This window comes from Nothoprocta perdicaria, unplaced genomic scaffold (genome assembly GCF_003342845.1).
Source record: "Nothoprocta perdicaria isolate Ctin4 unplaced genomic scaffold, notPer1 scaffold_4, whole genome shotgun sequence".
In the NCBI taxonomy this organism is placed as follows: Eukaryota; Metazoa; Chordata; class Aves; order Tinamiformes; family Tinamidae; genus Nothoprocta; species Nothoprocta perdicaria.
In genome coordinates this window covers 2,880,990-2,908,181 of record NW_020455643.1, presented here as the reverse complement: position 1 = coordinate 2,908,181, position 27,192 = coordinate 2,880,990, and the positions used below count along the sequence as shown (strand labels likewise).

Sequence of the window (27,192 nt, the reverse complement as noted above, 5' to 3'; positions counted from 1 at the left end):
AATTTTAAAAACAATTCTTTTTTATCTGAAAGCAAAATTTCAAACTATATACATTTCACTATTAGTGCTGTGATGATAATTGTTTTTATTTATAATTTGTGCAACAGCCATAATTAGCACTGGGACTCAGACTTCAGCATTTTAAAAACACATTAGAAGATATAAATCCTCCCTCCCCTGAAGAGTTTACAACCTGCTTTTGATTGTAAAATGGAGGAAACTGTATTGGACTGTATTTCTCATTGGAATTGCCTTTTTATTTATTTTTATTTTTTCATTAAGCCCAGTAACTAATTTAATGACCATGTCTTTAATGGAGCTTTACTGGGATGAAATTGATCTTGGGTCACAAAGGCTTTTGCTTTGACTTTGAAATGTAGCTATAGGATGTGATTGATAAAATTTTCCGACAAGGCTTAAGAAAGGGWGTCATATCTGTCCCACATGGACATCAAAAGCCTTGTTACATCTGGGAACCACTACTGGGAACCACTTCAGTTCCAGGATTTCAGTACAAAATGCACGTTATTCAGTCAGCATACATGCTATAAGCATGGTTTATCCTTGCTTGCAGGAATAGACAAATTTCTTGTAAATGGCCATGGAGAAAGGGCAGCCAGAGGTTTGTTTTTTTTTTTTTTTTTGATGATGGATCACACATGGGCCAACTCCCAGGCTTGATATGGGGCCCAGGTGTTCCATATCCAATTGTTATCTCCTAACGGAAAGGAGGAGTCTTCCCACTCCATTAAGTGGAGATAGGTAGAAGGTGCCTTTTTCCTCTGAAAGAGATGGTTTKCCTTCTGATGACTTCTTTGATATTTTTGACACACTAATGTCCTGTGAGATTTAAACAAGCTTAGGAGATGTGGATAATTGCGTTAATTTTTGAGAAGTTGTTTAGCTCTTGTGGGATATTTAAGGTAAGATTGTTTGGACAAAGACCATTTTTGTCGTGTGTTTGTGAAGTGTTTGACTGACAGGGTTCTTGTACAAGCCAGACACTACAGTAATGAGAAACGATGAGGGATAGTTGTTGTGTTAATTCTCTTCTTTGGTTTCCTCTGTCTATGCTGCAGTAGTTTCCTCTACCCCTCGTTATGGATCAACGTCAGCAAAGTCAGACCCTCTGGCGCTGGGATGCTTACCTTTCTTCCTGCTCCCTCTGAGGGAGTTGGCCATTAGGAGGTTATATAAATAATATACATTAATGTAGCAGCTGTCTATGTCACCGTTATCAGATGCCCAGTATGGTTGAACACTTAAAAATAAATATCCTTGTCCGTTATAGCCTGAGGAAGAGCTTTCAAACTGAACGTGTAGTCTTTGTGTGTAACTCTATAATYCTAATATTGAGAAGGGAAAGGTTATCTGCACATCTTGCAATGGATGGTAGCTTCATTAGTTTTCACTCTGAGGTTTTGCGCTCAATAAACCAGAGCTTGTTTCTTCAATAGGATCAAAGATCTTGGAATGTCTCTAAAGTTCTCCATTCTCCTTGGTCCTACCAGCTACCTACAGCACTAAACCAGCTTTTCGTGGTAGTTGTTTGTGATACACAATCAACTATTTACCTCTCCAAAAGAGACACCAAGAGAAATGCAGCTGAGTTTCTCTGAGTTGTCTGAGATGTCACGATTGTCTCATTTCTTTTTGCAATACTTCACTAATTACAACAGCAGCTATATATCTCTTTCCTCTTTTAGGAGCTTATAAACAAGTTCTTAGATTCCCAGCCAAAGCTTTGCAGTTCTATTTCTCCCAGAGCACTAGGAAAAAAAAAAAAAGTACAATCATTTGCTGGAATCATGAGCAGCTAATTTGCTGAGTTTAGTGGCAGGAAGCCTGAAGATAATCAATCCAACTCTCCTCTATGTATATGGTAAATTACCTTGTTCAAGACAGGATGAGACAGGATGAAAAATCTTATCAGGTGAAATTTTAGGTAACTTTTCACCGGTGGAACATTATATTTAGAATATCTCCAGGTTCTAGGAAGACTTTTTTACAGACACGCATAGTCAAAATCCAAGCATGCTTGTACAATTACACTGAATTAGGAYACATTTATATTTCTTATCTAAAATAGCAGTTGCATTTGTATGGCAACCATAGAGATTGCTGCTGCTTTTCCTTCCCCCGAGATCAAAAAGTAATGTGGACAAAACTGCATTTACATCTAAGTGTTTAATTTTTCCCTTGTTCTTTACTGATCATTTGTTTTCCTTCATGTACCTACTTTTTGAGCATTATGTAGTTTTTGCTTACAAGACAGGTATCATAGCAAGGTTCACTTTGTGCACAGCTATGTCATCCCTCTTTTCTGTTGCATCCAGCTATGCGCAAACTAAATTTCCTAAATACACCAGTTAGTGGAGGCACTTTTCTCTACGAGCCTCACAGCTGAGCTCATTTCAGGCCATTGAGACGGCTGATATAAATATGAGCTGAGTCGGGCAGTATAAAAATGCCTAAAATCCTTCTGAGGTTGTATAACTTCATAACTCTCCTGAGGTTCACTGAGCAGTCATTCCTGTCTTTCTTTCTCCATCTTTTAGCTGGGTTTAACTGACATGACCAAAACTCATTGCCTGGAAGTAAAAAAGGAGGAGGAAAAAAAAAAAAAGTGTATATTTTACAGCTAGGTTGTAATTGGAGAACTTCACTTTACTAGAGCTGTCATAAAACCCCTTCATTGACTTCTGAGCAGTGAAATATATACGGATTTTTAGCTGAAAAAATAACAGCGAGGAGCCATTTCTACACAGCTGAATTTTAGGGCTGTATTGGGTCTTTGAAATGAAATCCTGAGTAGGAAATTGATTCACAGCCTCCCTCAGAGTGACAAAAGAATTAGGACTCTTCAAGGTGTGGAAGAGGGAAATAATTTGGGGCACTTTGTACCCTTTCTGGTGTTAATAGATTGCTGGATGTTAGAGTCATGGTGAGACTTCTTCTCAGTTACCTAGGAACTTTCTGGAACCCCTGCTGCGTTTGACATTTGGTTGTCTTCAAGCTTAGGTTGGATGCTCTGAAAGGAGAGGCAATTCTTATGAGAGAAAAAAAAAAAAGGCAAAGCAACAAGCAAAATATTGTTTTCAAAATGTAATTCCCTTGACCAAGTTCTGGGCACCTGTGGCCTTGTTTTTCAGCCTTCACTGCTAATTCCATTTTGTTACGCAAAGCTGGGTATCGTGCACAAAAGGCTAACGTGAGTTCTTATATTCAAGCACTTGAGATGGAAAATTTTAAATACRTCAATATTTGCCACTTTCTCCACAGAACAGGTCTGTGTATTTTTTAAAAATAGAACCTAAAATAAGCTTTGCTTGCAGTTTCTGATAAACAGAAGAACAAATGAATAGACTTCTCTGACTCAATGTTTCTTTTCAAGTGCATATGTAAGGTCACAGGGTTATGGCAGTCAAGGGAAAATTCTTATTAAAATATTGCGGCTCACCGACAGCTGTACTGAAACCCCAGAAAGGAAAAGGAACAGTGCTCAGGCTTATTGCACTAATATTCTTTCTCGGGGCAACCATAATGCATGTGTGTGTCTGAGTCAAAGAGAAAATGTTGGTGTAACAACACTGTGGTCTCTAATTAGAGAATTGGAAATAATGGTGATAATAAAAATGGTGTCATAAAAGGGTAGGAAAATTGCTTCTTCGTAATAAGAATAGCTCCATTGGGGTCACATTTAGCTTTTATGGACTGACAAAGAAATTGGTCTCAATAATATATTGTTAACTGGCTGTTCCTCTGATCCTGAAATGTCTTCTCCACTCACATACATATTTCTAGCTTGTTAGGGTGGCAGCCTGACAGTACAAAGGCCTGGGATGTATGTCTGTGCATTGTAAGCATATCTTTTAGATGCTCTGAGTCAGGGTTTTATAATCAGATAGCAGAACTAAATAAATGGCTCTGTTCTRTACCTTCCCCCTCCAAAAAATAAAAGGAAAGTCTGAAGCAGCCCTGCATGCAGGGAGGCAGTGCAAAACTGTCAGCTATTGTAAAGTATATGACTGGAAGTAGCTGCTGCTTTTTTGTCTCATGTTCTTCAAAGTCTGATCAAATGTTAAAGATGATCTGAATTTATATGGGGGGGGGGGGGGAATGCATCTTTCTGCCATTATCTCCTTTTCTGCTTCCTTATAAATCCAAACTGGATAGCATCCAATTTCTCATTGCAACAGCCTCTAGAAATGAAAGAGAGCCTGAATAGAGGAGGAGATGAGCTGTTTTAAATGCTTTTTCATAGTTCTTCTCTCTGCTATGAAAGCGTCATTAAAAGCTGCAGCTTGCTTGTTTTCTAACTCTTCCAAAGTAATGAGCATATAATTGTGCTGAAAACTTGGGAGGAGTGTAGCACTGCGAGCCATTATGGGATCATTTTATTTCAAGGCCCTTTTGCATTCTCTTGGGAATCGGAGACCTCTCTGTCATTCACAATAGAAGGAAATGCTGAAGAACTAGTGTCTTTCAAAGAGGACATTGAAAATTTAGAATCTCGCTGTATCTACGTAAATTACTACTTCATGGACTATTGACTGTGAGGGTGTGTTGGTAGCATAACAATTATTTTGGTGAGGTGTTTTTGTCATTTTAACATACATTCAAAGTACGTTGGATACTGTGCTCTTTGTTAACATACTTGGAGCCCTCTTGTATTTATTTTGATTTGCTGAAGTGGAGAAGCATGACTAATGATGAAGAAAATGTGTGATTCCCAGAATATATTACAGCTTATTCTAAAAATTCCAGCTACAGTTCTAGGATCCACATATGCTATAAATGATTGCTTAGCCTTCGTTCTAATATCTGCTGTGGTGCAAAACAATCTTGCCTGCAGATGATAATAACTGCTCTTTTGAAACAGCCGGGAGGAATCTCAGACAGCAGTTAGATACATGTATTTCATAACACTGTGATGACAATAATATTCAGAGGTCTTAAATCACCCTCCAAAATAACAGTCTCTCAGTATAGTAACTCCACTCCACCCATTTGCCAAATTCAATCCAATCTTATATTTACTTATGAAATTCCATTTCTGAGCTCCTGGAACATGCGCTGTGTGCTTTGTGGAGGAAAACACTGGCCTTTTGCATTGCTCAAGGTTCAACCTCTCCGTTATTCCTCTTCTGACTTGCCCCCGTTTATGACGGCGCCCTGTATCCYGCTTGCAATGCCGTGTGGAAGAAGGAACGTGGTATTCACACGACTGTGTAGGTGTCCACCACCTAAACCGTGAGGGTAATTCTCAGGGTAAACTGGTGTTAGCTAAGTAAGCCCAATGGGAACTCTGACAAAAGTACTCGGGCAGATGTAGATTAAAATAAATCTATATTTCTGTAGTATATASTTGCTGTGAAATATATTTCCTAGCAATATCTCCTTGTCATCTTTCTGTCCGAGGCGTTCATTATCTTATGTAAAGACAGCAGCTCCCAAATATCTATTTTGAACCTCTGCTTCATCTTCTTGTTTCCAGCTTATTTCTGGGATCTCAGTGAAAAATCCCTTCTAGTTAATAATGAAATGGAAGAGACTTATGTCTCATAAATTTTGTGAAACTATGAATTTCAAATGGCTATCCTTTTCCTTCGAATCTTGATAACATCAATTTTCAAGCCTTCTGCAAGAAAAGTCCATATTGGAATTCAGGATAGGAAAATATRTTTACAAGTGGAAACTTTCTTTCTCAAAATTGATAAATGTTTATTCATAAAGAACTACTTAAATTGATAAATGGCTATTCCAGAAGACAAAAATGATTAAAACTCACAGTGAAGACAAACACAATTCCCCAGTGGAAATTTTCTGSTGCATTACATAGATGGGGGTAAAGCCAATGGTATGAAAGTCATTGTTTTACTTTATTCTTTCCTTTCTTATCAATAAAATTCTTGCAACTCAAAGAACAGCTTTAGGATTTTATTCTCTGATTGAGGGAATTTATTCATAGAAAGGAAAAGATAGTCAGAGAAAGTGAAACAATGACTTCTGCTCCACAGGCTTTATCCTAACCCAGAGAAAATACCCTGTGAAGCCAAAGAGAAATCTCCCTGGGGAATCAAGGAAGAGCTATGAATACAGAACGGGGAGCCTATTACACTGACAAAATGGTGATGAAAAGCAGTGTTCATCTTTTCTCACTCATGTCCTTGCACMAGCAGTGAGGGAGGAGGATGGAAGGAGCCAGAGCTGAAATTTGGGTTTCCACATCAAATTACAAAGGTYGTACTTGTGCACTAAAGGGTTAAATGCTTTTTAGAGTCTCTCTATTTCTAACACTTCAGAAAAACAGCCATAAAATGCTGAGTTTTGGAAGGGAGGTAGAAGGCAGTCTGGCTGGGTCGCTCATATCTGCATTAGCTCTGTATTACAAACTGTRAACAACTGATCAGGGCTGAACTTTCACATTTCAGTACGAGCGATTGCACAGGCAGCTTAAACAGCAATGTAATGGTTGCTTATCCCGGGTATTTGKATCTAACATATTGTTGAGCTAGCGGTTTTGTCCAAAATCAAGTTTTGGACACCTGTATTCACTTTGCTAGATTAGGCTTGTACAAGTTTGAGTGAGCTGTTCTTTCAAATTCAGCATGGAAGGAAAAGTACACTGAAATAAGTTTGTGATATTTTTGCAGTGATACTTTTCTACCTTTTAATATCCTTCTAGGTTTGGAAATGCTGTATCAGAACCAGCTCTTTCTTGATCCTTCTGTTGACTATAGAGAGCTCCTAGTTTTACTTTCCCTGMTTTTGTCCTGAATGGCTAATTCTCAAGAAATACCCCAAAGCAGCAAGTAAGCATTTAAGATTCTAAGAGAAATAAATCTCAGTTGTGTGACTCACTTTACTCAATAGAGGAGGAAAAAAGAAATGTCTAGACATGAGAAACAGCATAACTGGGATAGGTGGTTTTAAAACGGAGCACAAATGCACAGATGTGGCTTTCTTTTTTCTTTTTTTTTTTCTTTTTTTTCCATACAGGCTGGATTTTTTTTCCTCTCCTTTGTGCTTAATTTCAAAATCCAGAGAGGAAATGAGTGAAATGTTTGCTTTTCTATCTGCATGCCACAATATATAATTTTCATCGTATACCTCAGGTATTTCCAGGTAGTGCAAGTTCCAGGTAGACACACCCAGAGACAATTAATATCATCTGGGTCTGCAAATGCATTCTGCCCATGCCTGTTTGTCAGGTGAACTGCACAAATATTATTTTCAAGGTTTCTGGTAAAACTGGGATTGCTTATCCCAAAGCCACTGAACAGAATGGGCAAGGCAAGTGGATGAARTAGGTTGGAATTGCCATTTGGATCCCTATTGTCTGCTAATGAGCTTTATTGGAGCTCTGAGACAGGTAATTTAGCTTGACCCTGAATTGGGGAAGAGGTGGCAGAAGGACTCTCTGTCCCCAGGTGTCCCACACACTTTATTTTCCTTTCCTGGACAAAATTAGCCTTGAGCTTTCTCCAGAAAAGAGGYTGAATCGTGGACCTGGCCAGGGTAGTTTCTTCCAGGAAGGTGTCAGATAGTGAGTTCAAACTTTTTAAAGCTACAATTGTGGGAGAGACCTTAGGGATGCTCCAGTGGTTAGCAGTGAAAAAATAGATCTATTTTCTTCTCCTGTTTAACCTGTAAATAAAGGAATAGGGCTGGCTATTAGGGAAAAAAAAATCTTGAAAACTTTCTAGAACTTTATTGGGAAACAAAATTCAATTTGAAAATATTATTGCTTGGCACGCTTATCAACATCTGTGTTTTATTAATTTTTTTTTCTCTTTGCCTTGCAATTTGCAAGTCATTTTTTTGCCAGTTGCAGCAGAGAAGGATCTTATGCTGAAGGAGAAGTACTTAGGCTTTGTCCTTAAATATTTATTAGTACAAGAAGCAATGTACTGTAATGTTCTGGCTTTGTGTCACGTCCTATTCACTTGTGTAGATGCAACCTGTAGGCAGCTGTTACATCTAGCAAACAAATCAGTAGGAGAACTGAGAGGCACTAATGCAAACCAGCTCTCGCCAATGATGCCCAGTTTTCAGAAAAATGCTGGAGCTGTTTTCCTTTGTGCTCTGCGTTTTGGCTGTGCTGCGCTTCGTGCCTTGCAAGGCATGAATTGAACGTGGCTCCGTGTCACTTTGGGTGCAAAATGCTTGTGTGATTTGCACATTTTCTGTACTATTTTTTAGCATTTTCGTGTAATACCTCTCTTCCCAAGGCATGTGAGCAGGAGCTTTTTCATTTCACTTATTGCCTTGCAAATATACATGAAGTAGATAATGAATTCATATTTCAATGGGAGAAAGAAAGAATAGTGATATGAGAGCAATAAGGCAAGCAGGGTCTATAAATGTCCTCAGGCCTCGACAAGGTCTTAACCCTTTTAATGTTATCAATGAACACATTGCAATGAAAACGACATCCACTGTCTCTATAAAATATTTTTTAAAAAGTAAAAAGCAATTTCTTCAAGTTTCTGTGCCATTTGCTGCATCAAACTTGTCAGTCATGGCTTATTTTTAGGATCATTGACAGAAAAAAGAAATTATTCCGTCCATTTTTTTTTTTTCCCCCCCTTGTGAAGCTGCTGAATTCTGGGTGTTGCAGAAACCAATAATCAACAGCCTAGAAGGTAGTGCCAAGTCTGGCATTAAGGATAATAAGATGGAATCGCGGTCTGTGGGCAAAGCAAAGCCATGTAATACCTTCATCAGGGAGGCTTTCATGCTGTGACTTAAACTCCTTAAATAAATGGAGATGATTAAGGTGAGCCAGAGGCAGTTCAACCACGAGCTTCTCTAGGGCCAAGCAAGGAAACAAAATAGGTCAGCTGAAGGAAGAGAATATTCCTTAATTAGCRGTGAACCCTTCCAAGTTTAGAAACAGATGCTGCGCGGCTAGGAGCTGGGGAGGCATCGGGAGGGATGGTGATGAAGAGACCCATGACTAGAAGGCACTTTCTGAGCAGCGGCATCGGCCACAGGTCCAGCGTCCAGATGGTGTGTCCCAGCCTCAGGACCTACAAGCATACCCAGGAGAGCACTGAAAGTCAGAGCGTCCTGCTAGCTGTCAAGCAGGGAAAATGTCCTKAGGAGATGACTGGCAGTTTGGGAGGAGAGAGGAGACAGCATAAATGGAAAAATGGAGACAAACGGATCAGATCTGGGCAAGGCAGCTGAGCGTTTTTCTCTTGTGAAGTATCTGTGTTGTAGTTTTCAATTAGCTGGGAGAGGGACAAATTGTCTTTTCAATTGGAAAAGAACAGTACAAAAGATTAAGGAAAGGGTGAGAGAAAGGTCTCAATAACAATTTAAAAAGAAGTATGGAGACTCTCTGTGGACAGGGGCACAATGGGTGCCACACATATCATAGAGTCCCCTTCTCTCCGCTGCCAGGACTTTCACATCCAGCCCAAAGTCCCCAGCAAAGGCAGCCAGCTATTTTGCACTTAAGAGAGCCCAGTGTCACAGCAGCTTTGACAAAGTCATGCCTGACATCAGCTCCAAGTGATTCCTTTTATTTACAGGTGTGCAATTCTTGTGAAGCTCTTTGAATGCACGTATCCAACAAAGCAGCACTGTCAAACTGCTGCTTGACTAATCCCTCAGGTCTTAGTCCATAAATGACTTCTGGGCATGTAAAGCCCRTTTTTATCTGTAGTTAGCTTCATCTTAGCAGATATTACCTTAGTAGCTCTTTTCTTCCCATCTTGAGTCAGTGTCTGAGATTTAAAGTCCCCATTGAATGTGGGGTATTTCATCCCCAGGTCTGATCCCCCCACRTCCCTTGTGTGCCCAGACTGGGAGAATTTTCAAGCTGCAGCACTTCCAGGATTTACCATGGGAAATGGCCAGAGAAACCTCCACATAGGAACCAGTTTCTTCCCTACTGCATGCCTGCAATTTGAGMGATTTGGCCTAAAATCCTTTTGTTATGGCAGCAAAAGAAATACTGTTTGCAGGTAGCCCTCTTCAGAGCATCCCCTTTTGAATTTCATGAAGCCTTACTGGTTCTCCAGGACATAAAGTGGGTAAATGCTGGAGTGTGGATAGGAGAACACCAGTTTAAGGAAGTTGATATCGATACTGGAATTTGCCTATACAGCTAACGTGTCACACATCACTTTCTGTCATTAAAGGTACACAATATGGCAAGCTGGGATCTGGTGACTTTATGGCATGTCTGTCAAACTTACCAGCCCCATCCTGGCAGTGGGAATTTTCTCCACTCTTGGCTTCCCGTCAGGCAAAGGGAAGTGGGAAACATCCCTTCTGTTGGAGAGGTAAAATAGCCTGTCATCCTTTCCAGTCACCTTGGTGGCTCCCTTGGGRTGCAGCTGACATCCTGGACAGTATCAGTTGCTAAAGGATAGAAAAGGCACATCCAAAATTAGTCTCCTGCCTTCAGTCAAGACKACCTGAGAAGCTAAAGAGTGACAACATCAGCCAATGTCCTTTGTCCTCTGTGTCACACGAGTGGTCCTCACCAGACCACTTGGACAYGCACTTAGTGCTTGTGAGTGTAAGAGTGAGCGAGTCAGATCAGCCGACTGAGGGATTGGGTTAAATCCATCCCCTTCTCTAAAATTATGGTTTTCTTGCATTAAACTTTGCTGCTCCGATTTCTTACAGCTGTATGACTTCTGGCTGGGTCTTAGTGTATTATGTGTCAGCTTAGTTAGAACACATGCTCTACTTTTTAATTGGATCAGCTAAGAGATTGCCAGGAAAACCAGTTCTTTAAAAGAGAGAATTCTTTTGTGCGTTTGAAGCTTTTCCACCAGTGAGAACATTAAAAAAAAAAAAAAAAAAAAAAAAAAAGCTTAGAGCAATGCTGATTGTAATTCTCCCTGAAAAAATGCAGGATATAATCAGCAGAAGTTATGGCAACAGAGTGTGTGAAACTAATTTTATCTGAATAAAGTAAAAAGGTTTTAGATCTTTCATATCGTTTAGAACCTGTGCTTTTAGACTGGATTGACAACTCCACTTAAATGGATTTGCCTGTGTTTTATATGCTTTTAGGGAATTACAAAGCCAGTTTACATATCATTTTAAAATAAAAAAWTATTGCTATTTGAGTTCAAATGTTCATCTTCATGCCTTTGATTACAATGTCCTCTGTGATTTCTGCTTTATAACTTCACTAATATATAAGAACTGTTTTATTTCCCTCAGCTTCCAGTGCTAATTTTGAAGCAAAGGTTGAACGTTTACTGTATTATTGCAAAAATCGGAGCACCTGAAAACCACTGTATATGAAATGATTTCATGCCTCTGGTGTAGACCTCTAGTGTTTTATCCCTGTGTAGACAAATATTCTTTTACTCTTTGGCATTTGATGCTTTTAAATGAAAAGTTTGGCTCATAAAGTGTGTCAGTTTATATGGTTAGCATTCTCCAGTACATATTTTTGCTGACAAACATCCACATATGCTTTTCAGAAAGAAGAGAAAAGTTTGGTGGTTTTTTTTCCCTAATTTCTATTTATTGATTTAAACTTGCTCAGGGGATCCTCTCCACTCAGAGGAGACTCACGTGGATGGGATTTAGGTGATGTTAGAAATTGGAAATCAGAGCAAGGTTTCTGGAGGTAAAGAAAGCTCTGAAAGTTGTTATGTTGCCTGGGCAGTAACCTTGCTGAGAACCTCTTCTATTACTAGATTATCTTTCTTGGGAGCTGGACAGGAATAGAAGGTTATTTGTCCTCCAGTGAGAATATTTTATGATAGATTTTTAGTATAATAATGGTGGGTAAATGGACTGATGAGGAAACTAGGGATGTATAATTGTCAAAAATCACACCGTGGCTACCCAACTCTAGCAACTGATAGCTTTAGGTAGCTGACCTCAGTGCTCCTGAGGATYTATGGCTATCTGCATATCAAAAGCTCTCGTTTTGCTTGTCAATGAATGGAAGCTCTTCTGATTGAGCCCACCTGATTTTTATTTTTATTTTCTCTATTAAGACTCTTGGATAATTGGCCTTTGGTCTTAACTCTGTGTCTTTGCACAAGCCTCTTCCCCGAGTCTGAGATGCTATTTGGAAAACAGGCAAACCTCTTCCTCCATTCCTTCAGCTCACACTTAAAGCTGTGGCTGTTTGCAGTCTTATTCCCTGTTGACTTTCACAACCTGCATGTTGACAGGTCAGTGAGCATTTCTGTGCAAATCCAGGGAGCAGGGACCAATGTTAGATTGTTCTCTTACTTGCTCCAGAATAAGAATTGCAGATGCAGTGGCAGAGTTTTACCAAAGGTGAAGCTAGGGTATGCCTGGGTTTTGAGGAGGGTTCTTATTAAACAGCCCTTCCACTTTGTTTATCCCTTTCCTTTCAGAAAGAAAAATGGAGAAAAGATATCTTGAGTGTATGGACTTCTTCAAGCCTTAGTCTTCAAACGTGGCTTGAATCTTTTTGGACATAGTTGGGGCTGAATGGGACATGTCCAGCTAAGCAGTGTCTCAAAGGCAGAAACATTTGACAGCTCACTACAGATTCAAAACTTGCTCTAGCAAATAGGTAGAAGTAATTTTAGCACACAAGACGAACCTTTCAGCACTGCTAGGCTATATATAGCACTGCTATATTATATGAACATAAGCGTATTTAAGCTTGCACCATGTACTTACATAAGCCATTTTTAGAAGATGTCTGTGCATTGGCCAGGCTAATTCTTTGTCAAGCATAATAAGATAAAAGATGAGACCCCATATAGAGATGAGACCCCAAGGGCACCCCATATACATTATTTGTTGTTGTTTAAAAGAAGAAATGTTACCACTGATTTCAGTTCCCTTAGGAAAGGACAGTCCCTTAGGTCCCACCTAAGTTCACATGTTCTTTCAGCATTCGGTTGGAGCCCTTTGCTCTGTTTCTGGTGTCTTTACAACATGTGAARCATGTGCTGATGAAGGCATCTCCGGATCACTGAATGTATCAGAGMAATACGTGTTTTTATTTTATAGATATAGATTTTTAGGGAGAGAACAAATGCAGATTTTTTTTCCTTCCCTTGATGGCTATCTAGGTGGATTTTTTTTAAATAGTTATGATAATATGATAATTACATCCAAACTTCATTAGCAGTGATATACTATTTTGGGGATAAGTCTGTATTTCTAGCTCTAAGATTAATCTCTTGGGAAAGTGAAAAAGAAGAAGCCGTATCACTTTTCAGGTACTGGCAATCCATTTATTTATTAYCTTGATGAAGCAATTTGGCTATCGGAGCTTTGCTCAAGTTTCTTTCTGTCTTACAGTGCTTTAGTGTTTTCTTTTCCCAGCTGCACACGCACTTTTCCAGTGCTCTTATGAGGCGACTAAATGATTTTTCAGGAAACTGCCAGGTTCTTTCCTGTGCTCATGCTTGTACCTAGGAATAAGCTGAGGAACTATTTCACCCTTTGTCAGCTAAACTTTGTGCCACGGGAGGTGGTAAGGAGAGCATGAGCAGCAATATGGAATGAGAAATGAAATGACAGTGTATATAATTCATATAACAGACGAGAAGAGCTGCTAATTGAACTTAAACTTTGCYATTCACCTTATTTATTTAGCCCAAAATATTATTAAAAGAATCTACTTTTTATTTTATATGATAGTGGCTTGGGAATTTATTTTAACTCATACAGAGGTAATAAAAACCCACTATCCAGCAAACTTCAAAGTCTCTTTTTTTTTCCCTTGTATTTTCCCTCATAGTACCATTCACTTTGATCTAATTTTCAAAATGGGTGACCAGCTATTTCAGATAAAGCAGCGAGGACTGAATGCCTCTAAAACTTAAGATTTCCAGAGATTAATCTCTGCTGGAATTACTAAGCTGATTAGTGAGGACAGAGTGAGTTGCCAGCAGGGGTATATCCAAAGTTGCTTTGGAAAGAAGCATGTGGAAGAAGAGCTGAAGGGACATTTTCTGTCTCCAGATGCTCCAAGTTTGCTCAGAATTAGCTAAAGAGATGAATGTATAGATATTGTATACATTCAAGTAGTAGATCACCCTAAAAATTGGGGGTAAAATGTGCTAATTAGGTATTTTGAGTGACCTCCCATGTGAAGAACTGGGATGTGGCAGCAAAAGCTGAGAGATTTTAATAGCTTTAAGAAATAATTAGTGACTTTCTTTTCTGAGGCTTTGCCTTAGAAACACAGCATTCCTGTGTATTTCAGGTTATTCCTCGGGCAGGTAGAGGTGCARTTTAGATACTTCATTCCAAAAACACAGCAGTCACCCATTGAATTGGGAAAGGGCTGCCTAGATGTGATTTCTTCTGATGAGAACTATAATACCAGGGTCCTGACTACCTATGATTGATGAAGGGGGGGAAAAAAAGAGGGAAAAATGGGTCAGAATGAGCCCCGCAGGTGTCTGGATCGAAAGGGCTGAGGCTCATTCTGCAGGTGAGATGCACCTGCATGAAGTGAGTAATCAGCAGCACGGAGCACTTCCAGGAGATGCTGGAGGGAGGCTGGTGGTTTCTCCCTGGGGTGCTCTGTGGGCAAGCTTACCCCCGGAGAAGGCAGAAACATACATTAAGTTATGGTAAGGTCAAATTATATACAAAATATATATATTTTTATACAAAAAAAAGTGTGTGTGTGAGACCTAGAAGATGCTCTGTGTGGCAGCAGTTTTGGTGCAGAAGGGGAGCTTTTGGGCTAAGCAGGWTTAAGTTTCAGTTAAAGGGAATAAATTTTGTTGTTTTCCTGGTGCACTTGAAAAAATCTGGTGGTAAAGTAATCCACTTCTACTGCCACCTTAGCTTGGGTGGATGTGGGACCACAACACAAGTAGGAGCACTTGCCTTTTGTTCTGTAAGCACAAGGGACAATAAARCATCTGCCCTGAGAACTTAAAAATCAACAAGCAAGTAATCATGCACTGTAAAGATTTACTACGTGCACCATTACAATCCTATAACCCCATGAAAAATCACAGTAGATATACGAGTTTTGATGTGCGGACTTGCAGAGCTTAAATTTGCACAAGTGCTGATGCTGGCTCTAAAATACATAAATAACTGTTCAAATGCCTTTCTCAAAATCCACCAGCCCTGCTCAGTGACATGTGACCTGTCATTTGGATGTTTATTTTTATGAATAGTCTTGATTTAATGAGAGACAGAGAAAAGTTGCTTTTTATTTGCATTTGCTGTATGGAGTGGATTTTGATCAAGATTCTCAATCAAGTTGCCRCTGAGTGACACTTTTTCTACATTTAAAAAAGATTTAAGTCCAAAGACACTGTTAGAATATATGACATAATTATTTTGCCTAATGGAAAAGCATTCATTTTGATAGCTGTCTTAAATTATTGCTGCCTTAAAGGCAAATGCTTTAGTATATTAAGGATTTGAAAATTGGCTGATTAGTGGTGTAAATCTTGAGCAGGGAGGGCAAGGAAAGCTTGCGTTTGGTCCATTATTTAATTAATTAATCATTGAATGACTTGCAAGTATTTAATCCTCTATCTATTGTTATATTTCATGCATACATGTCCTGCTTGTCTTAKAGACTTAATTTATTTATTTCTCACTTAATTAAAAACCTTTTTAGTGCTTCTATTTCATGAATAACCAAAATATAGTAGTATTTTAGGGATAATGTAATAGTTTTTTTGCTAAGCAGCAAAAAAATAGTATTTTTAATCTTCTTAAGTTGAAGGTGTTTTTACACTTGAAGGTGTTTTTTAAATCTGACTCGGCAAAGTAAAAGGTCACAGTCACAGTAAGTTATTTGACAAATACCTTTATTAATTCTTAATTATTTCCTATTAATGGTCTTTTATTATTATTTTTTTAATAGTGGAAGATCATTATTATTAAGTGACTTTGCCTAAAGCCTGAGCTTCTCAAAGCAAGGAAAAGATGGCTCTGTGTCAGCATAGACGTAACTTCAATTCTTTTCCATTCTCTTAGCTCTGAAAAGACTCTTAAATCTATTTTACTTAAAATTAGTGGCTGACTTTGGTGGGCCATGTGTGAGCTGGTACTTAATCAGTGTTGTGATGATCTGCTTTTCCCTTTGCTGCCTAGAAAGGCAGAGGGGGAGAAACAGGAGTTTTTAAGTTGGGAGCTGACAAGAACTCTTCAGATGCAATTTCGGTTTTCGGAGCTGGGCAGGGTAGCTCCAAGAGCTGGATTGGTCCATAAAAGGAGAGTTAAGTTGGGCTTTAGCAGTACTGGCTACAGGCAAAAATAGACAGGAAGAGCTCAAGCAATTTTTCAGGGTAGGAGGCAAAAAGAAAGCACTATTATACAGAATAAAAATACAGAATAAATGTTTTCTTATAGTTTCTGTAGGTTGGGATGGACTTTGCTGGGAAACAGCCCAGCATTTATGGGGACAAGTGAGACCCTGTAGACAACTTAAGGGTAACTTTCTTTCTAGTTTGGCTCAGATAACCCAAGTTTCTCCCTCCCTTGAAACAAGGCTTCCCTATGTGTGTAACTCRGACACAACTGCAGAGCAGCCTGGGGAGTTTGTATGAGTGTGAGCAAAACATTGCAGCCGTTTTCRGGGATTCTGCCTTATTCTGCAATTTAGCCAATGCAGCAGTGAAGCAAAAAAAAAAAAGGGAGAGTATTGAGAGGTGCAAACCTGTTGTCTCTTGGCAGAGTGTTTACTCCCCACTGCCTGGCTCGATGCTTTTCTGGGAAGTGCAGAATTTGATGTTTTGGGTTAGTTTCAGTTAGAACTTAAGCTTGTGGTATTCTGGTAGACTCAGCTGATTCATCTTTGCCTGTTAAACTCCAAAATGCTGACTTTCAAGTTAAAAAAGGACAACCTGAAGTTTTTTTGCCTTTTTGACAAGATTGCTATTGTCTGCTCTATCTGTTTTGTGGGGATTTTTTTTTCTTGGTTTAACAGAAAAGTAGCAATGTAGGAAGGATTTTTTTTTTTAAGAGAGTTCACAGCTAAGTAGCTACATATGGCAGAGCTTGTGTTTAAATGAAAACAGAGGAAGACTGAAACCTACTCACTCTTGAGTAGTATTTAGTAGAGATGCTGTAGAAATGAAAACCAAGCAAAGGAATTTTTGCTCAGCATTACTTGGAGGAGGAAAAAAAAGTTTAAAGAACTTGTGCTGCACTTGCGATGCTTAAACCCTTGGCTTTACACAACACAACAAGATGGACTCTAAAGTCATAATGAGTCTTACACAAAACATTGCATGTCTACCGCAAATTTCTGAATAGGACAATTTAAATTGCATCTCGGAGAGCTAGAAACTTTGATTTTTTTTTGGCACGCTTTAAATGATGGTGCTTGTTGTTATGGTAATTTTATGAAAAAGACTCTCAGAAATCAATTTGCTGTCTGCATATGACAGAAAATGCTAGATGTGGTGCAGATGAAAGAACAGCCGCTACAGTAGCTGTCCAGCTACACCCTATGGAGGTGGCTGATGGTGCCTTCAATGAGCTAGGGAATGATCCCAACCAGATAAACCCTCAGGAACATCCAAAGTAGCCTTCGAATGCAAGTGGGAAACCAATGTTGGAGATAGGGAGCCAAAAGCTGAGCTCAGCTGAGATCACTTAAATGTGTTGTGATGTGTTGTGACTTCGCAATGCCATAGGAACCAGAATAAATAAATAAATAAAATATAAAAAAGGCACATTGACAAAAACCCTAATTCTGCCTGAACTGACACACACGTGCCTACCGGAGCATGGAAGATTGCCCTGGGGGGGAGCCAGTTGCCTGCAGGATTTCCAAGAGGAATGGGCTCAGTCCTGCAGAGAATAAATGCTATTTTCTGGGTTTTGCATGACATGCTAATACCTGGGAGGAATTCAGATGAACATTTAGAAAACCTGCAGGAAATTCCAACAGGTTACCAAGCTATGCTTTAAAGTTAACAAAAATAAGTGTTTTTTTTTTTTAAGCATCTCTCGAAATTGACTCCTTGCTTAAGCTCTGAGGATAAAGCCATTAAAGGAGAAGATGAAAACTCTGCAGTATCCGTAAGTGTTGCAGAGCTTAGATTGTTTTTAATCCATGTTAAATGGTTGTTATTAAAGTCCCAAATTATCACAGCTCGTTAGGCTGATGTCTTTCCTAGTAATGGAGAAATGAAGTAGTTCAGGTGGCCTTTTGGAGGAAGACACAAAAATCCAGTAATTCTAGTCCAGGGCCAGCTTTGAATTTGGGGATGCCCAGGTTCACTTTTAAATGGCATTTTCTGCAGGAGTAGTAGCTGTTGCAGCATAAGACAGTAGGAGCAAAAAGCTCCCAGTTATTTACTTTTTGGACCATTATCAAAATCTATCTTTTAAAAAAAAATGCATATAGGAATTATTAAATYTTATGAATGCCTATTTAAAAAAATACTTTGGGTAGTAATTCATTTAATGCATTGATGGGGAAACTTGCATATTTTTGAGGCAAGCAGTTGCACATTCGATTTGTGGGAGTGTGAAGCAAGGGGGCCTGTGCACATAAGTGTTGTCTGATGCGTACTGCTAAAACATAGAAAAACTTGCATTTCTACCATTTTTTTTTAATTATTTTTTAAAAACAAACTCTCTTGAAGTGGTTCTCTCTGTTCCCAACAGCCTGGATATAATTCCTCGGATTCAATTGCAATGTCATCTATGATGGCATTCCTTGCCAAGCTAAACCAGTACATGAGCCGTGTGTCTACCACTAATTTCTTACCCKGGTGTCTTCTGCTGTCCCCAGGGATCTCCTGGGACACTCGGACATCTCGTGARGGCTTTGGTGCCAATGCAAAGCTGCAGGATCAGGGTTTGGGCACGGCTCCATCGCAGCCTCACGCTCTCAGCCTCCCCTAGAAAGGGCGTCCTGCAGGTTGTAGTACAATCCTGTGGTCTGTGCAGGTAGTCTAGTAACTAGGAGGGAAAAAAAGAAATACTGTCCTCAGCTAATTGCTGCTTTGTGGACTTCAAAGATACTTTAGTCTCAAGTGCATCTTAGCAAGAAAAAAAAACATATATTATTAATTTTAAAAATCCCTCCCTCCCAACTACGCAGATAAATGAATTTCATRTAATAGAATATTCTCCTCCTCACATCACAGGACCGGAAAGTGGAATGCTAATTTAGTTTGGGGCTTGGTTGGGATTTTTTTGTTTTGTTTTGTTTTTTAAAGTGCTGCTTTAATGAGGTGTTTAGTTTAGCACATTTGGCTCCTCCAAATTACCTCAAGGGGATTCATATGTTAAYGAACGACACAGCTGTTGTTTGTGAAACCAGCCTAGCACAAGCAGAGCATGTTGTGCAAAGATTTAAATGCTCTGCTGTAGAGGTCACTGCTCTCTTCTGTCTGCTATCAGTTATTAATAATGAGTCCAGTGCTTAATTTTAAACACCGAGTTAATATTTTTCGTCGTGAAAAACACTTTGGATTGCTTTGGTTTGATTTCAAATGGTTGGCTTGAGACAGGAGGGTTGAAATCAAAAGGTGACCTAATTTAATGGTACAGAAAAAGCATTTTGGGAGTGGGGAGGTCAGGAATGAGCCTTCAAGTTTCAGTGGTGGCCTGAAGAGGCTGCTCTGAGCAGAGCTAATGTTTGCAGTGATAATTGTTTTATAAACATGCCGCGATATGCTTCAAAAGCTTTAATTCTGAATTTCGTAAATTAGCCCGTCTTTGCTCCTGGCAAGCAATAAACTGTTTTCATTTTGGAGATGTCACTTTACATTTAAGGAAATTAATAATTGGGAAGGGAATAAAAATTTGTTTGGTTAAATAAGGACAAAGAAACTGTTTCTCTTATTCCAGGTCAAGTACCCAATTAAAATCAACAGGATTTCTCAGAGGGAAAAAACACCAATTTGAAGAGCTTGAGGGACGGAACCTGTATTATATTAAAGTAGGAATTCCTGTTTTCCCCTTTTCCTGGGAAACAATATTCAGCAAGGAAATGAGTTAGAAGTACTTGGCTCTTCTTGGAGCCTGTTGGGTGTCCTGGCTTCCGTAAATCTCTGCAATATTGGAAAATCCTGTGGGCCCCAATATTGGCCTAATAGGCCTCAAGAAATGGCTCTAGGGACTGCTGCTTAACAAGCTCCTCACACACAGCACATTGCATGTGCTTCCCAGATTATTTAATCATTCAAATATTTGTGTTTGGATTCCTTTGTGTGCTTTATTGCCGAAAATAAATTCCCTGATTAATCATTAGCCTCACAGCAACCTCTGCTAGCAGGTAGAAGCTAGGCTGCTTTCTTAATGTTGTGGCACATTAGCAGAACATTCATTTTCTATATATTTGCTGCTAAAGCCCCACTTGCACTGTTTTGGAGCTTTTGTTTTCCCTCAAAGACATTGCCATTTAATATAATGAAGAAGGTGGGGTCTACCAACCCTTGTTCAGTGTTCTTTGGAAATGACTTTTATAAAGATGGCACAGAACTGGTGCTCCTCAAAGAGTCCTTTGCAAATGAAAGCAGTCTCTAAGAATTAATGATGTTAATTACGTGAAGGTAGGAATTAATGTTATAAATAGCCTCACATTAATATTTTATAGATGAGAAACTGAGCTGTGGGATAACCACATGCTCTTGCAAGCTACCTTCCTGTCTACATATTTCTACTGATAAAGGTAGTCAAAAGAAAGCAACCTGGTAAAGTTCTTCAGACAAGAAAAGAAAAATACCTTGTGATAAAGGTGCAGAATCATCTCACTTTGGGGCATTTCTCCCTACCAATGGCACATACACCTATTTTCGCGTTTATATGAGTGAGCACTCGCTCCTGAGGAGGCTGTTAGACCCTTGTATTTAAATACTTAATCACACATCTAGCTTACTCATGCATTGCCACTGATGCAGGGTGCCATTGGCGATAAAATATAAACTCTTTGCCTGCATCAAAATAGAATTATTGTGCCATAATATAATAACAGAGTTCTTCCTTCTCTGCAAATACCTCATTAGCAGTTTCACAAATTGCCACAATAACTTACGCTGACGTGCTCATTTGTTCTCGTCCAGGAATAAATCTGGCTGACAATTTTAATGGAATAAAGCAGGGATTTCCCAGCCTGTAGTTCAGAGAACGCTTCAGTTGAGCACCTCAGATAGATTTGATCTTGAGCTCGGTATCTGGTTAAGACAAGATGGGAGATGCCACRTCCGAGCTACAGGGGTAAGAAAGGTCCATTGCTTTTCCTTCCCTCTCATACCCCCTTATTTCAGCTCTCTTCACCATCTGCTGAAACCCTTCAAACAGTCTTTGCAATGTCTAATTTGRCCCTGTTTTTGGAACATTTTTTTAGTGATCTTTGTGTCATCTAAATATGATTACTTGTCCTCCCAGGCTTTTCCTGTTTACACTTAAATAGTATTGGAGCTCAGCCAGAGACGCTTTAAATTAAATGTACAAGAGAGTTCATATTTGTCATAAAGGCTTAAAAGCAGCATTTACAGTTTGGGAACATAGCTAACTCTTTGCACTCTGATGGTTCTTTTTTTTTGCTGTTGTTGTTTTGATCTTATTGTAGTATTAGATAAACAAAATGAATTAAGCAAGCATAATTACCAGTTAAATTTTACAAAATACCAAGGAAATGGGGAACCTAATTCAAAGGGRTGGTAATGGTGTAAATAATTAAGTCAAATTGTTTCATTTTCATGCTGCATATTGTTTCCTTCAGCCCCTAATAGCACAAGGCAAAGTGTACTCAGYGCTAGAGCTAGACAAATAATAGACAAATTTATTCATAAACACTTTGTGGATTGTAATTAGAAGTTCACTGCAGCAGCCATTGCTAGTCTATTTTTTTTTCTCTGGTTTCTGTAAATATTTGCATGAGGAAATTTTTCTTTGAAGAACATACTCGTGTGGAATGTAAGGCAGAAGTTTCACGCGAGCGTTCCTCCTTGTGCAATGCTATAAATGGAGCTTTTCCAGCTGACAAATGCAAACAGCCTGGCAGATATTGCTATTAAACCCACCAAAACTCYATGTTCCAACAGTGATTCCTGCCAGTAGTAGTAAATGGTTGAGCTGATAAACTCAGGTAAATGCAGTGCACAAGGGGTGCTAGCAGGTCCAGTGTGGGGAGATGGTTTCTCTGGTAGCCGGTGCTTGGATGGACCTGGGATAAGCGCAGGGCATCCCTTGGGACACACAGGCATCTCTTGGGACACGGGGCAAGCCTTGGCATGACGGGCGACGTGCTTGATGTTCAGCATGCTTGGGATATGCTTAAGCTTAATGAAATCAGCGTTAGGATTTGCCCTCATTTCCACAGATCGGGGGCCCTCCTGCCTCCCTGAYGGATCCCATTGGTGCTACAGGCAGGAGAAGTCCCCGTGTGTGCACGGATGAGGGTCCCTTGGCACTGATGGGGCTGGCACATYGAGGGGGTGCCCAGAGCCCCACGATGGCTTTGCTCAGAGCCGTGTGCTGTGCAAACCCTGAGCTCAAAGAGGTCCACGTGCCGGATTCCTGGGATCTGCTCCTTCCCTGCTTGTTTCCTGGCAGCCCCAGGGAGAGCTACAGGACCGTGGCTTCTGCATGGCACTAGTGGCCTCTGCTGCCAGCCGGGAGAGGAGCCCAGCTCCGGATCCCAGCACAGGAGCTGCCAGGGAAGCAATCTTTCATCTCCACCTGCTTTTCCTGCTTACAAATAAAGGTCAGGGCTCCTCTGCTGTAGYCGGCGCCGCAGGAGCTTTAAGCAACCCCTTGAAATGTGACTGTAATTAGTTGCCTTTCAATCTCCACGCGCAGAGTGATCTTAAAATGCCAGGACTGTAGCAGTGCATGTGATTAACAAGCACACGGAAAGCTGGGGTATAAGGAAAAAATATGGATAGAGATGAGCAAAATGCAAATGTTGCAGTGCTTTAAGTTTTATTATCCTCTTAGCTCTTCATAAAATACTGTAGACATCCTTTGATTATATTTTTAGTCTAGGGAATTAATTTTTAACTAGGGAACTCGTTTTTGTCTTCTGATTACTCTTCTCTGCAATGGCCTGTAGGTCTGAACTAAAAAATCACAGTTTTAATTGAGCTAATGATGCCCAGAACTCAAATTAATCTCACTTATGTGTGTGTCATGCCATGCAGTATGTGCTATAGCTGCAGGCAACATGGGCATCTTTTCCTACCAATGATTTCTCTGGGAGGCTGAGGGTGCAAATCCTGTCTGGGAGCAAGTCTCCRTCCTGGTATGGCCACTGATCTGGAGACATCTCTGCAAGAGGCAGAGGAGAATAAAACCCAGGAAATGCAGGGATATTTCCTAATCTTCCCTGATTCCAGCCCATCTCGTTCCAGGAGATGGTTTTAGGGGCTCAGCCTCCAGTCCACAGTATCTGGGTACCTTCCCAGAAGAGCCAGCCAGTTGGGCAAGACAAACGCTGAGCAGGATGCTCTGGTCACATCTGTTCTCAGCRTGTGACACATCCCCTCCATGCTGTTGTATTTTCAACCAGCAACTAAATTGACTGTATCACAGTTTTTAGCAAATCTTTTTGGAGAGAAAGGGTAGGAACTGCAAGGCTATGCTAGAAACATACAGTTTTGTTTTGTTTTTCAATCCTGAGATGAATTGGAGAATGAATACATGGAGCAGGATCATAACCTATGTCTATCTGTCCAGGAGAAATAAGGGTATGTGATGCTGCAGCTTTTCCTACTGCACCTCACTCCGTCAGGACATGTATTTTTTAAGCTTGACTTTAGCATGTGAACCACCAATGCACCAAGGTGCCTACCCAAACATTGTCCTGACTATGCCCTCCTCTAAATAATTTAAACATGGATGCAACTCTTTGAACAACACAACCTCCTGCACTAAATATGACATTCTCCTCGCTTGAAGCATGTGGTATTGAACATTTGGATTTATCCAATCACTCCAGCACAAGCCCACGACCTGGGGCATTAACTCTGTGTGGAAAAGCACATGATGTAGAAAGCCCTATTGCTGGATGTCAAAAAGTTTCGGCTATGTGATTAAAGACATGATCTTTCTTGCCAGCAAGAGTCTTTTTTTGATTGATTAGTAAGCGTGAGGTGGAACGTGGGAGCACGACAGTGTCGACTCGATATTGCCACAGGCTCTGTGCATCAAATGTTTTTGCTTTATTTTGAACATCCTGTTAATGAGAAAAATATTCTAATCAAAGAAATGTTGCTTCCCTCGATTCTCTCCACAGTCATTTGCAGCTTCAGAATAATGTGCTCAATTATGTCTGTTTTATTCCTAAATTTCAAAAAAAAAAGCTACAAAAAATATTAAAACAGCCTCTTAGCACCTGCTAAGCAACATCCAGTATTAATTATTTAATCAAATTTTAATTATTTTTCGTCAGGTAAGCAGGAGGACGAGATCACACTTCCTCTGAGGATTCTCTGCAAATTGCCTCCAAGTTCCCCAAACCAAGAGCAAGGAACGATGCCTTGTGTGCACAGACAGGCAGGCACATTTTCCCAAGAGGTGCCTTCAAGAATAAACTTCTTGTTACCCAAAATAGTCCCTCTATACATAAATACATAAATATACAGTGCCCAGGCACCCTTTTTTATTTGTAGTTCAATATAATCTCACTCGCATAAAAACAATTTCTGGCAATTCCATCAACTGTCATTTAACAGTGCTTTAAAGAATATCGGGATGTGATCGGGCTCTCTTGGGAAGTCATGAGTTATGTCAAAATAAATGACAACCAACTGGTCAAACAACCCACAGCTGGGACGAAGCTGCTGAGAAAGAGGAACTGAGGATAGTAATAGCKATCAGCAGGACGAGCAGCAGGTACATGACAAGAAACTTTTGGATTTACATTGGACACCATTTCTGGGTGAGTTCACTTCCRTCTGTCAGCTCCTTTTAGGACCACACTCTCTGATTCGAGCTGATAGCATGTATCTGAGTCAAATAAGTGAATATTTTTTGCTAAATGTTGTCTGTCACATCACGTTACTCCACTTTGGCTTCTTCACCATATGTACTAACATGACGTAACATGATGCATCATAAGTGATTTAATGCAACATGACAGGAAAACATTGCTGCAGCTTTTGGAATAAACACCTGCTTTTAACAGTTACTCTGTCTACCTGAAACTGTTGCTCAAAATATGTAACCTAGGTCCTGCTAAAAATATAGCTCCAATGCTGTTTGTATGCATCTAGTACTTTCTGTAACGTTTTTCTTGACCACTGTCTTTTATTCCAGAGGCCATCTCCCTTTATCAGGTTTTTCATTTCATTAGAAAGTAAAATTTGTGTGTGTTAAAAACTAAGGAAAAATTAAAGCAAAAAATGGAGATGCATAGAGGCTAAAGTTCTTATTATGAAATAAAAATACTTTCTCTTTTAACTTTACAGAATATATTTACCAACCGTAATGGTAAAAAGTATAGAAGGCTATTTGAAAACTTACTGAATGAAAGCGAATAGAGTGAAATTTGGATAAAGAACTATCTGTCTCCTTGGGGAAATACAGGTACAGGTAAAGCAAACATTTAACTGTTGATTTTGCATTTGCAAATGTAGGTTTTATGAAGGAGAACATTGTCAATAACATAAATTAAGGTATGAGTGAACTTTTGGAAAATTTTCATTCATTATCCTTGACCTGACTGATAGAGCCATTAGTGGTAGGAAATAAAGCTGCTCTTTTTATTTTTAAAATAAAAACCATTTGTATTAAATATTCTTTCCTTCCAGGAGCCCTTCCATCTGTGTGTGGATGTGCGAAAGCTAATTGAATTGGCAACCATTGCTTTGTAATTTCCATTTGGAGGCCCTCTGTCTTAAGCTAGAAGACCTTCGTCCTTGGGTTCTTTTTTCACAAGCAGAAGGAAGGGAGAAGGCAGTAGATGTGCTGAGGTGGATCAGGAAGTCCAAAACAAAATTCATCTTCAGAAAAACAATAATTTGGGTCACCGATGTCTCTTCAGAAAGGATAAAATTGCTCCCCAGAAGCTAGATATGTGGTTTCTGCCAGCTGCAGCAGGACGAGGCTTTTGGTATGTTCTTGATATATAAAGATATTGATATGTTCTTTATATATATATATATATACACACACACACACACACACACATGTTCTTATGCACTTGTGCTCCTGCTCCACAGGGTGCTATCAGGAGCATCCCAGGGGAGAGGGGACCCCGCTGAGTTTCAAGTACCTATATGTTACATAGTGCAAGGAGCCACATCCTACACTCTCCTAACTGCAAAGCACCTTATGACCATTGGTAGTTATTAAATACTTGGAGGAACTGAGCAAAGAAGACTTTAATAAAAACAAGGACATGGTTGCATCATTTTTACAAAGGCCCCGAAGAGCTCATGTGAGCCCAGCAAGTTGGCAATGTATTTTAATGTATTTATTAGATTACACATTCATTCTTTCTTTCATTCATCTAGTCAGTCATTCATTGAGACACTTGTTCATTCATCCCCGTCCTTTTTGCAGGAAGAGGACCTAAGCCAGCAGTGGCATACTCCTTCAGTGTCCTCAGTTTGTATCAATAAATCTCTTTGACCCTCTTTAATCCAGCATTATCCCTCATTAATGACTGGGATAAAAGAAAAAAAATAATATCAGGTTTTATTTATATTTATAGAAATTTATATGTATGCCTCTTGCAATGCTTTGATTAAAGTGCTGGAGAATTTTCTCATTTGAGACCTTTAATAYTCATAATTCTCTGGATCTTGCAATTATTTTCACACACAATCCCTGACTATTTATTTACTGACCCAATAATTTCCCTGTTGGAACCAAACGATAAGGTGCAGAAACAGTAGGGAAGCTGCAGACATCAATGGTGGCTTTGCCATCCCCATCGCTGTCCCTCTCAGGACATTTCACTGGCTTCTGAGGAAGTCTTAAACGTGGCGGGAGATTTTCTGAAGAGGGCTGGAGTGACTGGGAACTGCTCCTGAAGCTGGAATTGCTCATACTCTARTGGTTGCTGGAGCACTTTTTCTCCCCTGTCTCTGAAATACACTTAATTAATCTTGCAGACMTCTTGCAACATAATTGTGTCCCTAAACTGTTAACCTTGAAAAGCGTTTGACAGTGTACTAACATCTCGGAAACTTGTTATCACAGGGAATATAATAAATCCATAAATATCCTAGTTTCGCTCCAAAGTCCCAGAACAATTCTTTGCTGACAAGCTTTTTTTCCTCTAACTTTTCATTTTGAGCTGGTGGCAACGGAGGCAGGAGAGAA

The 27,192-nt window shown here is 39.6% G+C and overlaps 1 long non-coding RNA gene across 1 annotated transcript; it reads left to right on the top strand.

Moving 5' to 3' along the window:
* The first annotated feature begins 725 nt into the window (after positions 1–725).
* On the top strand, positions 726–25,977 carry LOC112952509. Its single transcript, XR_003250406.1, has 4 exons — positions 726–923; positions 24,597–24,802; positions 25,332–25,455; positions 25,674–25,977. It is a non-coding gene; the product is annotated as an uncharacterized LOC112952509 (long non-coding RNA).
* The last annotated feature ends 1,215 nt before the right edge of the window (positions 25,978–27,192 follow it).